Source organism: Lissotriton helveticus, chromosome 3_1, assembly GCF_964261635.1.
Source record: "Lissotriton helveticus chromosome 3_1, aLisHel1.1, whole genome shotgun sequence".
NCBI classification, from domain to species: Eukaryota; Metazoa; Chordata; class Amphibia; order Caudata; family Salamandridae; genus Lissotriton; species Lissotriton helveticus.
Genome location: NC_136061.1, coordinates 671,426,362 through 671,442,822, shown reverse-complemented (window position 1 = coordinate 671,442,822; position 16,461 = coordinate 671,426,362).

The window sequence follows — 16,461 nt, the reverse complement described above, 5'->3', positions numbered from 1 at the left end:
TAAGCATGCACATCTTTGTAAAACACTGTATGAGATTGTCTATTGTTATACATAGATATTGTGTCATATTACTAACAGACAGCATGATGTGCTTCTTAATGTGATGTATCAAGGCAAACAATCGTGTAACACTTCAAGGCATCTAGTGATCATTGCACTTAATAAACCCGAATTAATTTGTAACATACAATGTAGTATAATTCTATTTGTCATGGAAATAAGTTCATTCTTGGTAACAATAGCTTAGATAATAGCACAACTGTGCAACAGACCTAGTGGGGTGGTCCTCACAGTGATATACAAAAGCTCAGATGTATAACACACATCATATGGTCCTCGTTGTGATGGATAAAAACAAACAATTGTGATGCACACCAAGACTCGATTCAAAGTATAATAGTAGCTCACTTATATAACACCCCAAAACACCTGTAACACTCCAAGCTATGGTCATTGTGCAGGGTATGAGCAAACCACTGGAAAGATTGTGATTGTGACCCTGCTGTGATTCATATAGACAAACACTATTATACCCCTTTATCATTTACTGGAGAAGCGTGGCTCAATGGTTAGAGCGGCAGACCCTGATGCAGAGGTCTGGCCCGGGACCAGGGTTCAATTTCCCCGGACCTGATAATTCTCGCCTCGGTGCCTAGTCTAATCAGGGGTCCCACTCTGTGACTCTGGGCAATAGCTTGCTTAATCTCCACAACAGCCCCAGCAGCGCTTGGATGCCTGGCTTCACCTTGGGGGTGCCCAGGAGTGGACATTTCACAGGAAAGCCAGGATGGGTTCCACAGCGGTATGAATACAGAGCTACGAGGCCTCTGGGTAGAAGTGCGCTATTTAAATACTATACATTTACATTTACATTTACTCAATTCACTACACCAAGTGCTACATTTATTATAATTTTGGATTACATGAGCAAGCTGCTTTTTAATTCACAAAGGTTGTCTTGGGGACAGTTAGCATACAGCTACAGAGGATGTATTTCAAGGGGTAGTCTTCATTTTCTTTTGAGAATTCCATTTTCCCTTGAACAAGTTTGCATGCTTAGATTTTGGGAAATATTCTGAAGCAAGTAGAAGTAATAACATTTTAAAAACATTTTCCCCTATGGAATAATCCCTTCATCTATGCTATTTCCAATTTTTTGTCTGATTGCTTCCACTTCCAACCCTGTAAACAGATTTAATCTGGCACGTGTTAGAAGTGAATCTCAGATTGTTCCCTGGGTTGGAATGGGCTGAAGAAATGTTTGTGTACAGTTACAAAGTAGCACATTTGCAGGCACACAAATACTTTGCAGAACAACAAAGCCCTCTGAAAAATCACTAACCCCACACACAGAAGTATTTACTCACATTCACTAGTCATCTCTTTGCAAGTGTAAATGTATACCTGTGCACATTAGCACCTGTGCTTTTTTATGATGGTCGATTGACTGGATGATGCATGTCCTAGGGACCAGGCCTGTATAGAGCCCTCATTGCGATGGATGAGTGCACACATTTCCAAGATACAATACAATATAGATTCTTTTAGTTACTTAAGATCATACACATTACTAATACACAGCATAATGTCATAGGAGCTTTCTGTTAAAGGAATATGTGATAACACTAATTCACATTAATATCGTACTTTTAATGATGGCTAAATTAACATGAACTTGTTCAATTCAACATGATGTGACTGTGTGATAGAAGAAACCCACTTGTCTAAACTGCACCAAAATGTGTCCTCATTGTGTTGGATAAAAACACACAGTTGTTATACACATCTTGATACAGTCCTCATTGTGATGGATAAAAACGCTTTACTAATACCCAACATAATGTTAAAGAAGCTTACTGTTAATGGAATGTGCAATAAAACTAAATCGCATTAATGTAGTACTTCTAATGAAGCTACATTAACATGAACGTGTTCAATGCAACATGATGTGACTCTGTGTTAGCAGAAGCACACATGTCTAAAATGAACCAAAGTGTGGTCCTCATTGTGTTGGATAAAAACACACAATTGTGACACACATCTTGATACAGTCTTCATTGTGATAGATAAAAACGCCAACCTCTGTAATAGGCACCACAATATTAATTGTGGCAGATAAAGGTACACAACCCTGTCTCACACAATTTAACATGGTCCTCAGTTTGACCTATAAGTGCACATAGGAGCATAAGCCACCTTTATATAGGAGTAATTGTAAAGCATAAAAGAGCACCTTCTTGTGATACACAAAATATGAAATGGTTTTCTGTGTCCATAAGAAAGGTTCATATGCTTGATACACATGTAAAGTTGCGGCAGTGTCTATTACATGTTAGAAACACAAAAGAAAACTGTAACATGTGCTTTGCTATGCTCCTTTTTGCAATGTATAAAACCTCACAATTTACACACATGGTCATCTGAATTGCATACCACAATGTAGTCCTCATTTTGATGGATAAAAACACGCAAGAGTTTTTTTTTATCAGAGTGTGGTGTAATATCACAGAGAGTTAAAACATGCACTGTGATCTCGTTATGAGTTTGATGGACTAAAAGTCTTAAACAAATCATATTTATTGACACCAGATGGGACCAATCTCACATGAATACAGTTGTAATGAGGAATTGGTCTATTTCTATTAAGAATCCTATGGTAGCCTTGTTATTGTATGCCAGCACATCACAAAGTCTCTGCGATTAATTACAAATGAAGAAATAAACCAACATGCAGTTGTAGTGCACTGCATGATATTGCCCTCCTTGTAATATTTAAAACATGCACATCCATGTAAAACTATATGAAATTGCCTTCTATGATAAATAGACAATCTCTCATGTTGTAACAGATAGCATGATGTGCTCCTTAATGTGATGTATCAAAGCAAGGGATCTTGAAATCTGTCATGGCATCTAGCGCTCATTGCACTTGATAAACACAAATTAATTTGTTACATACAATGAGATATATTCCTATTTGTTATGGAAAGAAGTTAATTCTTGGTAACAGTACTTTAGGTACTAGCACAATTTTGCAACAGACCTAGTCGTGTGGTCATCACAGTGATAGGATAAAGCTCAGTTGTGTAACACACAACATCATGCGGTCCTCATTGTGATGGATAAAATCAAACTGCTGTGATGCACAACATGACTTGATCCAAAGTATGATAATAGTAGCTCACATATATAACATACCAACACATCTGTAACACTCAAAGCTATGGTCATTTTAGAGGGCAGGAGCAAACCACTGGCAAGATTATGATTGTGACCCTGCTGGTTCTTTTTTTTTTTAAGGTTTCCAAAGAAAGTTTTATTCGGCTGACGCGTTTCAACCAAACTGGTCTTTCTCAAAGCCAATACATACGTGGTGATTATACCCTATCACCTATAAACACCAAGCTCACATATGAGTAAACATAGTGAAAAGACTTTGTTGGACCTTGTACGATGCCCAGAACCTTTGGAAGAAGGCCTGATATAAATAGGTCTAGGCAACGTAAATAAATTAACACAAGTGCATGATTTACCTTATGCTTTCACATGATCACAATATATAGGGTCATCAAAAATATATATAAATATTTATCTTAATAACAGATAAACATTTAAGTTCTACTAAGTTTCTAAACTTGTATAATTAATGGAAAGCACATACTCGACACGGGTACATTGAGAAACGCCACCCGAAAATAACAAATCCAATGCCTGTCATCCCAGCACACCATGCGCAGCCGCCACGCCGCCCGCAACCATGACCCTGCTGTGATTCTTGATGCTTTTTCAATAAAGGATTTAATAGCGCACAATGTTGCAATATGAAATGTGATATAATCATTTTAATGGACTAAACTATCAAAAACAACTCCTGCTTATCAGCACCTAAGGGGAACAATCTCTGTCAGGAGTGCACTCAGAATCGGGTACAGTCCTACCTCTATCAAGCATCTTAAGGCAGCCTTATGAAATTTTTGTGCAGTGAAATGCCGGCGGTGGGGAACGCGAGTCTTTCAATGAAGGGCTCAGCTCCTTCAATTATAAGTTCCCGATCGAGGTCCTCCTCTGCTGCCTCGTCTCTCCCTGGTATGCCAACAATGTGGAAGTCCTTGAAATACTTGTGTTCCCCACCGCCGGCATTACACTGCACAAAAATGTCAATGCATCACGGGTTCTGCCAGAAATCATACGCTTCACATGGGATGTACATCGTACATGAGAAGAACCATGTGAGGCCCCCATGAGAGCCATTCACAAAGCTACAGCTTGAAAGCCATTAACAAGTCCCCCCTGTCATCATCTAATTATTTTGAAGCGTGAATATCATATTGAAGCACCAGCAACCGCCGCGGTCGTTTCTGGACACAAGAGAAAAAGGACCACACCCCTTGAGTTCATAAGGCATCATCACCCGTGAGAATTCCCTCACCTCAAATGTGAATGACCAGGTCCTGGTCCTGAGGAGAACCCTGAAATCAAATAGGGTTCTGAAATGTGTCGACCCCACCCAGCCAGCAATAATCACCACCAATCAACCGACCCATACCGAGTACAAACAGGACATTTAGGCCTGGTGTAACTGTTTAACTGCGTCGCTGGTTATGACAGGTGTATGTAGTGAAACACATAACTGAATTGTACCGCCATTGTTCTTTATGTTAAAATAAGGACTGGTCTATTGTTTTGTCATGTTTGGCCATTTCCTAAGTATTTGTTATATGTCCAAAGTACTGTTACCATTGTGTTGTTGATATATGTTTGTACTAATTGTTCTTCTTTAAGACATGAAAGAAATATCCATCTTGTTTGTTCCACAAATAAATGAACAAATAACAAGTGTAATGAAAACAATATAACTACTTGAGAATCTAAGGTGGTTATTTATGAATGTATTTATTCCAAAATGTACGTCCAGACCTTTTTCTTGTTTCCAACTTTCTAAAAAGTGGCATTTTTAAAATTGAGGATTGAAATATGAATTTACCATTCAAGATGGTTTTAAATTACTCTGATACCATTCATGACTTTCCTACCTGCTCCCAATCAAAAATTAACACTTATTAAATGTAATAAGGTACCCAATGGTATGCTATGAAAGAGGCAGGCCTTGCAACAGTGACTACCAGGACATGTCAGATTAAAAACTACATGTCCAACTTTTTAAAGTAAACTGCACCTTGCCCTATGTGCTTTTGAGGGCCTACCCTTTAGGTGACTTATATGTACTCAACAGATTGGTTTATGCTTGGTAAAAGGTTTATTTTGACATGTGGAAATGGCAGTTTACAATTGCACCCACAAGCTGCAGTGGCAGACCAGGGACAGGTTAAACAAAGTCTACTTAAGTGGGTGGCTCAAAAAGTGCTGTAGGGACACTAATAGCATTTAATTTACAGGCTGTGGGTGTACATGCAATATCACTTTACTAGGTACTTGCAAATAAATTAAATGTGACAATGGGGTCTGTAGCCCAATTTTATCATGTTTTAGGAAATGTGAACAAGCACTTTAGCACTGGATAGCAGTCCTAAGGCCAACAAAAGCAAATTCATAAATATAGTGGGGGTGAAGGCAATAAGCTTTGGGGATGATCACCCTAAGGCTGACTGGTCTAACAAGCATTGACTTGTAACACACTCCATAATATTTTTCTCCTGGTGATGTTTAAAGCATGCACAACCCTGCAATACACACAGGACTCGACAAATCCACTCGCCCGCTCGCATTTGCGAGTGAGAATGGATGAGGACGAGCTATTTTTAGGTCCTACTCGCCCTTTCTGGCGAGTAGGAAATCAAACTAACTTTTGTCCTATGTCTTTGAAAACAGAGCAAAAGTGACAAGATAACACGATTTGAAGGCATTTTTATTGCTCACAAAGGGATTGAGCAATAAAGATGCCTTTAAATCTTGTTATCTTGTCACTTTTGCTCCGTTTTCCGAGACGGAGGTCAAGTGGGTTGCAGTCAGGTCGAGGGGATTTTCCATGGCACCAGACCTTCAGGACTAGTACCATTTTTCGGATTTGTAGAGCCCTGACAGTATGAAAATGTCCTCTGTGATGAATAGGCACACGCTCATATTACTAACAAACACCTTGATGTGGCCCTCAATGTGATGTATCAAAGAACAAAATCTTGTAGCATGCCATATTATCTGTTTCTCAGTGTGAATGGTAAAACCACATGCAATTGTAATATACTAGTGATATAGTCCTTATTGAATAGAAAAGAAATTCATGCTTGATAGCAGTAGCATTGATAACAGCACAAATTTGCATCAGACCTAATGGTGAGGTAATTGTTATGAGAATAGGGTCAGATGTTTAACACACAATATCATATGGTCCTTGTTGTGATGGATAACAGATCACACTTTTTTGACACACACTAAGATATGATCCATATGATGGCAATAGAAGCACAGACATATCAGGCACCTAAACATGTGTAAAACTCATAGCTACTGAAAGACAAACACCTATGTATCCCCATTTTAAAGATCAAAATAGGTTCAGCTCTACTCTTGCCTTCCAGGTCTTATCTGAGCGACCTCAAGTTCTTATGTTGAAGTTGACGTTTAACCAGATTTTCACAATTTATGGACAGAATTTACTTACAAATTGTCAAATGCCATAATTAGAGTTGGACGAATGGAATACACCTTCACAAACGAGATGGAGATCCCGTCTGCAGTTTTACAAGTGCTACAATGCTTAATCCGGGCCATACATTTTTTACTACTTTAAGAAAATAGCACATGTGGCTGGAAACTGAAAAGCAGCTCTTCACTTCGCAAATGTTCAAAATACCAACTGAATTGAGGATGCAGAACTACACAAATTCAAAGGGAAACACAGTGAAAAGATGGATATTTAGCAGTTAGGAACTATTTTTTAAAGGTATTGTCTAAATAATACACTATTTTAAATCCAGTATGGTCAGTTAAATATTCGCTGGATGAAATAAGAAAGCAGTGTTTGCTAAATGCATATGTATTCTGTAATAAATTGTCAGTCACATACGAAAGGGATCCAAATAAAGACTGTTTTTTTGACAAATATATACTGTACCAAATAGGAAGACACTATATGTAAAATATAATCTGGTCCTCATAAACAGACTTGTAAAAAAACACACACCGGTCCTCGTAAAGCTGTTTGCTGTCTTTATGTAGTGTGTAAAAATGGTCTTCATAACTCTTGGATACGGGACATGTGCGGTCCTCATAAGGGGGTTATGTCAGAAAGTCTCAAAACTATTCCCATAATCGTTTTTTGAAAATCTGATATAACTTTCATACTGTCATTAAAGTATAAACATAAAATGTATGATCATTTTGATTCTCTGATGATCAGAAAGGGTGGCCCTCATAATGTAGGTTTTTTTCACTGGTCTTCATAGAGTGATATAAACATGTATGTGTGTGTGTGACTGCTCCAGTGTGTGTGTGTGTGTGTGTGACTGCTCATGGGTGTGTGTGTGTGTATGTGACTGCTCCAGAGTGTGTGTGTGTATGTGACTGCTCCAGTGTGTGTGTGTGTGTGTGTGACTGCTCCAGTGTGTGTGTGTGTGTGACTGCTCTGGTTGTGTGTGTGGCTGGCTCTGGTTGTGTGTGGCTGGCTCTGGTTGTGTGTGGCTGGCTCTGGGTGTGTGTGGCTGGCTCTGGGTGTGTGTGTGGGTGGTAGTAATTGCTGTCTGCTGAGCTCGTCCGTAGGGTACAATAGTTCTCACATTTGCGAGATATTAAGCTATTGATTCAATTAATTTTATTCAATCCTTTTAAACGACCATTTTCAAAGAAAGCTCAGGAGCATGGGATGAATTGCATGCCAAGATTTATTTTCAAAAGGCCCAATGCATTTCGGGAATTAACACTCCCTTCATCAGGGGCATCTAAGGGTACAAACAGAATGTTGCATTTAATACAAATTTTACCAACAAGGTGTGTATTCGTTACATGACAAAACACATTTTAAAAGGAACAACAATGACCCATTATTTTAAAAGAACTGGAAGCTGTTTGCATTTCCCAAATTTCACCAACAATGAACACTTTCCCAATCTCCTTTCATGCCGAGAAACTACTGCAATCAACAAGCGTGGAAAAATGAACAGATAAAAATGAGTAAAAGCACAAATACATGAACTTAATTCATTGGATTCAATGTGAAGGGCTGTGCAGCTTTGTGGAACTAAAAGAGGTTCCCTTCGTGGTGGAGTTATTGTTGCAGCGCAATGAGACGAAGCGCGTAGAAAGTATTGCACGCCTTAAATTGGTTGAAAGACAAACTTGGTTAAAAATGTTGGAGCGTTTGGATTAAAAGAGAATGGAGTGCATCTCATTCCCTCAATGTCAATGTAAATGACAATGCCATTTATTTATCTGTTTTCAAAACCAACACATACATACAAATTTTGTCATTTACAATGCCAATAGCTCTAACTTCTTCAAAGGCGAAACCGTTGCATTGTAAATGCTTGTTTTTGTTTCTTATCCATTATACCAAATAACATGGTTTCCCCCAACCTCCCCCCCCCACCTCCTATTGTACATTTAATATACATTTGAGAACTAAATGATGCGTGGTCTGCTCCTTCTATTAGGATATACGTATTCAGCATATGTCAGGTGTTATACACAACCCATCTCTCACTGTTCGTCTGTTGGGGGCTGTAGATAATTTATCATCCCCGACCATGCCAACAGAACCTCCTCTAATTTATCGTCCTTGCGGACTTGTTTCATTCTTACTCTCTCAGCTGTTGCCCACTCACACATATCTTTAACCCATCTATCACACTTCGGGGAGGTCGACTTAAGCCACTCAATCTCAATGCGTCTTTTGGCAATTATCAATCCCAGCAACATAAACTTCCTGCTGAGTTTCTTGTTTTTTAGCGATGGGAGAAGACCCAATAGAATTAACTTCACCTCCCTGGGTATAGCCCATCCGGAAGCCTTTCTGAAGCGCTGCAAAATCTTGTCCCAAAATTCTGCCACACTCGGACACGTCCACACAACGTGTATAAAATCCGCATCTGCCTGCTAGCATCTAGTACACCAGCTGGATCAGTCTGTGTATATTTTGCTCAAAACTTTTGGGGTGAGATAGGCTTGGTGTACGAGGTTGTATTGTATTAATTTAAAACGTGGATTTAAGCACCCCTGCTTCACCATTTTGTGCACCCTGCTCCACTCTTTCTCTGACAATTGGGACTACAATGTCTCCTCCCATCTGCATTGTATGGGGAGTGGGCTCCGATTGAGATCCTCGCAAATCACCTTATATAATTGTGTTATCAAATGTCTTCCTTGGGACATATACAGCATCACTTGTAATGTTTTGGTTACCAGTGGTTATTCCGGAAATGCCGGCCATAATACTCTACCCACACTGGAGATTTTTGCTTAGTGAAGATACTGCCCACTACCTATCTCGACAGCTGCCGCAGCTCCTCCCTCTTTATAAATTGACCATTCTGATATAAATCACCCATTGTCTGGCATCCTCCCGTTTTCCACTTCTGAATCGACATGGATCCTGCAATCTTAGCGAACGGCGGGACCACCCACAGGGGCGCATCTGGTGCGTATGGTACATGTCTAACCACTTTTCTGACTGCGGTGTCCCGGAACTCAGCTAAGTGTCTAATCTGTGTCTCTCCGGGTAACCCCCTTCCCCTCATCAATAATTCTGGTAGAGAACCTCCTACATAGGACCCCTCGAGAAGCCTTTATTCCCAGTTGTCTTGTTCATCCAGCCAATGTATTGCATGTTGTAATTGTGCCGCCATGTAGTAATATTCAATATATGGGAGCTCTACTCTCTCCAGTGACCAAGGTCTTTGCAGTGTAGAAGAGCTAATGCGTTTGAGTCGGGGACCCCACAGAAGATCTATCACCAATGTGTCCAGTGTTCTAAAATAACTTGACGGGATCTTATAGAACGAATTTTGTAGTTTGTACAGGCATCGTGGGAGAATTACCATTTTAGTGATTACTACCTTGCCCATAAGGGACAGGTCCCTCCAGAAACGTACGGAGCCCCTAATCCCCTCTACGACCCTCGCTATATTATGTTGCAGAAAACTCTCAGGTGTTTTTTGCTACTTTAATTCCCAGGTATCTGGCAGTCGTCATGATCTACTGCATCCCCAGGTCGGGAAGGTCATCAGCTGACCGGTCAGCTAATCTCCCAATAGGTATCAACTTAGACTTGGTTTGATTTGTGCGAAGACCCGACGCCTCACCGAATTCCGTAAGGATATTCAATAGAAGCGGAACCGACCTCCTAGGCTGTGTACAGTATACCAGTGTGTCATTGGCATACATAGAGGCCACATATTCTGTGCTCCCCACTGTAATCCCCCAGTCTTTTAGTCAGGTCCTGAAAGTTATTGCCAATGGCTCCATTGCAATTGCAAATGGGAGGGGAGACAGGGGGCAACCCTGCCTGGTCCCCCTTTTCAATCGGAATGCCCTAGAGCTTCTACCCTCTGTCTTAATCCTGACTGGGGGGGAAGTGAGGGGAGGACGTATATAGCAATGTAACCCATTGAAGAAACTCTGGTCCAACCCCCTTTTTTAGGTCTCGGCGTACAATGCTTGTTTGGCGAGATTATAGTAAGGCTTTCAAAAGTCTACCCAAACTGCAGATTTGGTACGGTTCATGTGAGCCAGGCACGTGCACATCGCTAGCGACATCGCACATCGCACAGTCTGAGCGTCGGTATCAGACTTCAAAGGAATCCGTTCCCCCGCCCCCCGCATCGGACTTCAAAGGAATGCGCTCCCCCACCCTCGCCCCAGCAATGCCGAGAGCTTGTTTAATCAAGCGAAAGTCCAAAATGTCCCGTCAAGTGCCACTGTCAATGCATCTTTAGCTCTGGATGAACTGATTTGGCGATCAGAAAACTAGTATAAGTTGCTTCTGTCAAAGCACAAAGCCACACATGTAGAGCCAGACATCAGCAACTTTGAATAACCTGGGATGAAATGCCCTTTGTCCGGGCGTGAAAGACACCCAGTGACCAGCAGAAGTGATTTTGTAAGAAATGTCTGCACTTAACCACAAGCTGTTGCAGGGTGGATCATTTGCCTTGGATTTGCTCAATGCTATGCATCTTGTGACCGTTCACAGAGGGAAAAATTGCATTTCTTTGCTAGGCACTGATTCCAGTGGCTGTACCGGTGTGAAACCGGTACAGAGCTGCTCCGCCATCGCCAGGACGAATCTTGAACTCAGTCCAGCCCACAGCCGTGAGGACCAAGGAAGTGCTGCGGGCAGGACTCAAGGCACGCCCTTCGTGAACTCATGGCCTCCGCTTCCAAGTGCCTACGTGCGCTTCGTATGCAGAGTAATTAATATCGCCGTATCTGGAAGGAAGAGTCATCCCAATTATGATGGGGAAACTGCTTGTACTGGCAAGTTGGGCATCCGAGGAGATATATTTATGCACATTCCGCGCCGTCTTATCCCTGCCGCCGTGGCTACAAGAGAAGCAAAGCTCTGGCCGTCATGGTGAGGTGGGTACACACAAACAGAACAACAGATTGCAGTAACCAACATGCCACATTGAGCGCTTTGCGGGACCACCATATGGGTGAGGGCGCGAGGGGGTCGTCCTCCCCACGTGATATATATATACCACAAGTCAATTTAGATGCATTGCTTATGGCCCCGTCAGTAAGTACCAATGAAATACACGATTGAACACTCAGAGACCGATACAAGAGCTTTACGAAAGATAACTATATTTGAACAGATTTGATTATATAAAAAAAAAACTGACATCCCAGTGCCCAATAAATAAGACCCATTCCTCAGGACATGAGCGAGGACCTTTGCTGAAAAATTTCAGTTCTCCATATGTGAAATATTTCTGCTGAGCTCGGATGCAGCGCTGGCATCTAAGGACATTGCATTATGTACTGTACATGAAGCAAAACAAAAGGAAGTGTTACTGGTTGAAACAGCGTTTTCACCAATAACAATTCAATGTGTAATCAAATTGAACTTTCTCCATATCACTTCAATGTGAGTCTAAAGATGTGCATTGTGCAAATTATACAAAGTAGCTCCAGTAGAAATCATGTATAACTGGTCAGCTGGAAGGTCCGCCAGAGGGGCTGATTCCTGTTAATCTACAAGTTACAGTACTCAAAGAAACCCATTGATTTGTATGTCTCTCCTACTAGGCAACGCATGCGATGTCTATTGAGAGACATATTGTTGGCTTACAACGGAATTAAAGTGTGCCCATTGCTTACCATTGGTTGTCTTCATTGTCACTCTCATTTGCTTTCTTCGTATTTGTTAGCATTGTGAGCTTTTCTTCTTCTTCTTGTGTTTGTTCCTCTCCTGAAGCATGAGTGCATTTATTCTGTCCTTCCACTGCTCCTTTTTCGCGTTCTGTTTTTTTCTTTTTTTATGCACTCTACACTAGCGAGTTTGTTTTCCACATGCCTTTATAGTGCATTTATTCGGTCCTTCCACTGCTCCTTTTTCACGTTCTGGTTTTTTCTTTTTTTATGCACTCTACACTAGCGAGTTTGTTTTCCACATGCCTCCCTCATGTACTTTTTCCACTACGTTCACTCTTGTTGCTCTTTCGCTGCCTATGTGCTTCTTCCTTGTCCTCTTCTGAGATGCCCTCGTTTTCTTATCCTGTGTTTCTTTTTCACCTGTGTGCTTTTCCCCCATCTTCACATTGTGTTCTCTGATGTCTATTTACACCCCCACCTTCCTATCCGCCATATGCAAACTGTGGGTTCCTTCCCCTATCTGCATCCTCGGTTCTGCTTCCCCCATCCACGCGCCTGTGTTGCTTCACCCCCATCCTTTTTTTGCTTCCCCGTCCCTCTGGGCTACAACATAACCTTCTTCCGTGTTGCTTCCCCCATCTACCATACTTTTTTAGGTCTCGCTGAAGCTATCCCGTTAGGGATGCTTGGCGAGATTAATGTAAGGGCTTTCAAAAGTCCGGATCGGGTACAGTGCATGTGAGCACAACCACGCACATTGTGCACAGCTCCCATTTGCCACCAGATACTTCGTGCGTGCACGCGCTGCACTCTGCCTCTGCTGCCACTTCAGCTCACCAGGCTGCACACCCCCTCACCCCTCGCTCGCCAATGTCCCTCCCACCCTTTCTTTGATCTCCGCCGCGAGTTCTCACAGGTTAATGGCCCTCCCCCTCCCCCAGCACAGAGTGTGCATCGCTTGTGTTCCAATGTAGCAACTGCTTTGCTTTTAGCGTGTTTTTCTTAGTGCTTCCTAGTATTTGTTCTTCACTTGTCTCTTTCTCGTCGGTTTCTTCATCCAATACCCGAGCGTGGCACATAATTAACTTGATTTGATAAGAAGGAACAGCAGATATATTTTCCTTCTCTGTGGTTTCAAAGTGGTTACCGATTTATTCCCTTCCTTCTCATATCTATTTTCTAAGACTGGAGGAACATTTAATTCTTTACAGAGGACGGAGAACACCAAACTAAGTGACACGTGTACCGAGGTAAACTGATGGAATACATACTAAGATAAAACATTTATTAACATTATCTGCCCTCATTATAGTTCACAATTACAAAGCTTCATGGCGAATAATTTCATGAAACGTGCTTTAGATATATGTCTACAAAGCTGTACCTCAAAAGTGCCCATGTGTTTATAAAAGATACAAAAACACCTTTTAATTGGTTATCGGTCATTTAAAAATAAATACTTAATAAATATATATGCTGGAAGAAGTCATTTTCTAACTATAACAATGAAAGTCATATTCAAAATTACACCACTTAGGCATACAAATATATACACGTATTTTTTTAATAGAACAAAGAGAAAAGGCTCGAGCAGTCCCTCTATTTAACTCACGCTCTTATTATTTAATGAATTGTCGGACGTCGGGTTTTAACGATTTTTACATTCAAAGTATTCTATGTGTACTGCAGACCATTGTGTGGATTATGTGATATCAACACGCTTCAGAACAAATTATCGCATTCGAAACAGTTATCATTATTCATACTACGCATATAAATATAGGAATATGTTAATTAGTATAATTTTCAATGAACACTTACAGAATAAAATAAAAAAACACCGTGCACTTCCAAAACAGGTGAAAGGATTATACTTATATTTAAATATGTTTTTTCCTATGAACTGAATTCACAAACGCGGAAAAAGTATAATGTCTTTGATTTTTTAATGGAATAATTAATGTGATAGCTCAACAGCGATTTAGTCTGTTTGTGAGCAATTCTAACTTCTCCAATCGTGTTCCACTCACTTATACTTGTGCTTTTTATTTGCTAATGCTTTACATTCTCATGTTATTGAAGTCCCAGTGTGCTTTAGGGTAAAGGAAGTGTCTTACTTTAGTGAAAACTGCGCCACCTGCTAGGGAAACATTTTCGTTTCAAAGGACCGTCAGAGCCTAGAGAATGTTCGCTTTATTTTGACCATTTAGCACTCTTTTTGATTGAACGTGCGTTCTGTTCTGTATTTCTCTCAGCACTTTCCTGAATTTAACCACTTATAAACGTGTTTTTGTTGTCGACATTCCTAAGTATCATACACTCTTTCCCTTCTTGGTACTGACTCCAGGGCACCTGCGCACAGTGAATCTAAGCCGAATGCCGGATTTATCCCAGCAGCCAGCCTCTCTTCTGTTGCAGCAATGTTTCACCAAATGCTTAGCTTGTTTACTGTCCTTTCTTTATTTTCTGCCTCTGAACGCGTGCGGCAGCATTTTGAAGGTGCAGAAAGTGAATTATTTACACAGAACCGGGATTTTAAATCTAAAGTGACAGAAAGGTGAGGGACTTGGGCGGGAAAAGAAGCACTGGTGTGAATTGGTGTCGTCCTATTTCACTGTAGCACCTAACTTATAACTACCGCGGCTCAACGCATGTCACTACCACCACCACGTCCACCACGAGGCCACTACCAGGTCCACCACACCTACCTCCACCACCACGTTCACCACCAAGTCCACCACCAAGTTCACCATCACATCCACCACTACATCCACCACCACCACGTCCACCACCACCACGTCCACCACTACCACGTCCACCACCGCCACCATATCCACATCCACCACCACCACCACAAGAACGTCCACCACTACGTCCACTACCACCACGTCCACCACTACCACGTCCACCACTACCACGTCCACCACCACTACCACGTCCACTACCACGTCCACCACCACCATGTCCACCACCACAACATCCACCACCAACATGTCCACCTTCATGTCCACCAGCACCACGTCCACCACCACCACCACGTCCACCACATCCACCACCCACGTCCACCACCACATCCACCACCACCACCGCGTCCACCACCACCACATCTGCCACCACCACATCCACCTTTACGTCCACCACTACCACATCCACCACCACCACATCCTCCACCACCACCACCACCACCACGTTAACCACCACCACGTTAACCACCACCACGTTAACCACCACCACGTTAACCACCACCACGTTCACCACTACCACGTCCACCACCTCCACCTCTACCACACCCACCTCCACCTCGTCCACCATCACTACCACCGCGTCCACCACCATGTCCACCACCAACACCACCACGTCCACCACATCTACCACCACCGCATCTACCACCACCACGTCCACCACATCTACCACCACCATGTCCACCACCAACACCACCACATCCACACCACACCCACCACCACCACCTTCACCACCACGTCCACAACCACCACCTCAACCACCACCACCACGTCGACTACCACCACGTCCACCACCACCACGTCCACCACCACTACGTCCACCACCAACACGTCCTCCTCCAGCACCACCACCACCATACCCACTTCCACCACCACTACCACGTCCATCAACACCATGTCCACCTCCACCACGTCCTCCTCCACCACATCCACCACCACCACGTCCACCACCACCACCATGTCTACAACATCCACCACCACGGCCACCACATTCTATCTATCAATCGCCCTCACTCTATCTATCTATCTCCCTCACTCTATCTAACTGTCGCCCTCACACTATCTATCTATCGCCCTCACTCTATCTGTCTCCCTCACTCTATTTATCGCCCTCACTCTATCGATCTATCGCCCTCATTCGATCGATCGATCGATCTATCTATCTATCTATCTATCTATCTATCTATCTCTCTCTCTATCTATCGCTGGCAGACTCCTGCAGGATTACCACCACACCTACATAAACCACCACGGCATCCACGTCCACCACCACATGTCCACCATATCCACCACCACCACTACCACCACCACCACCACATCCACCACCACCACATCCAGCACCATGTCCACGACCACCACGTCCACGACCACCACCACCATGTCCACCACCACTAGGTCCACCACCACTAGGTCCACCAGCACCATGTCCACCACCACCACCACAGCATCACTC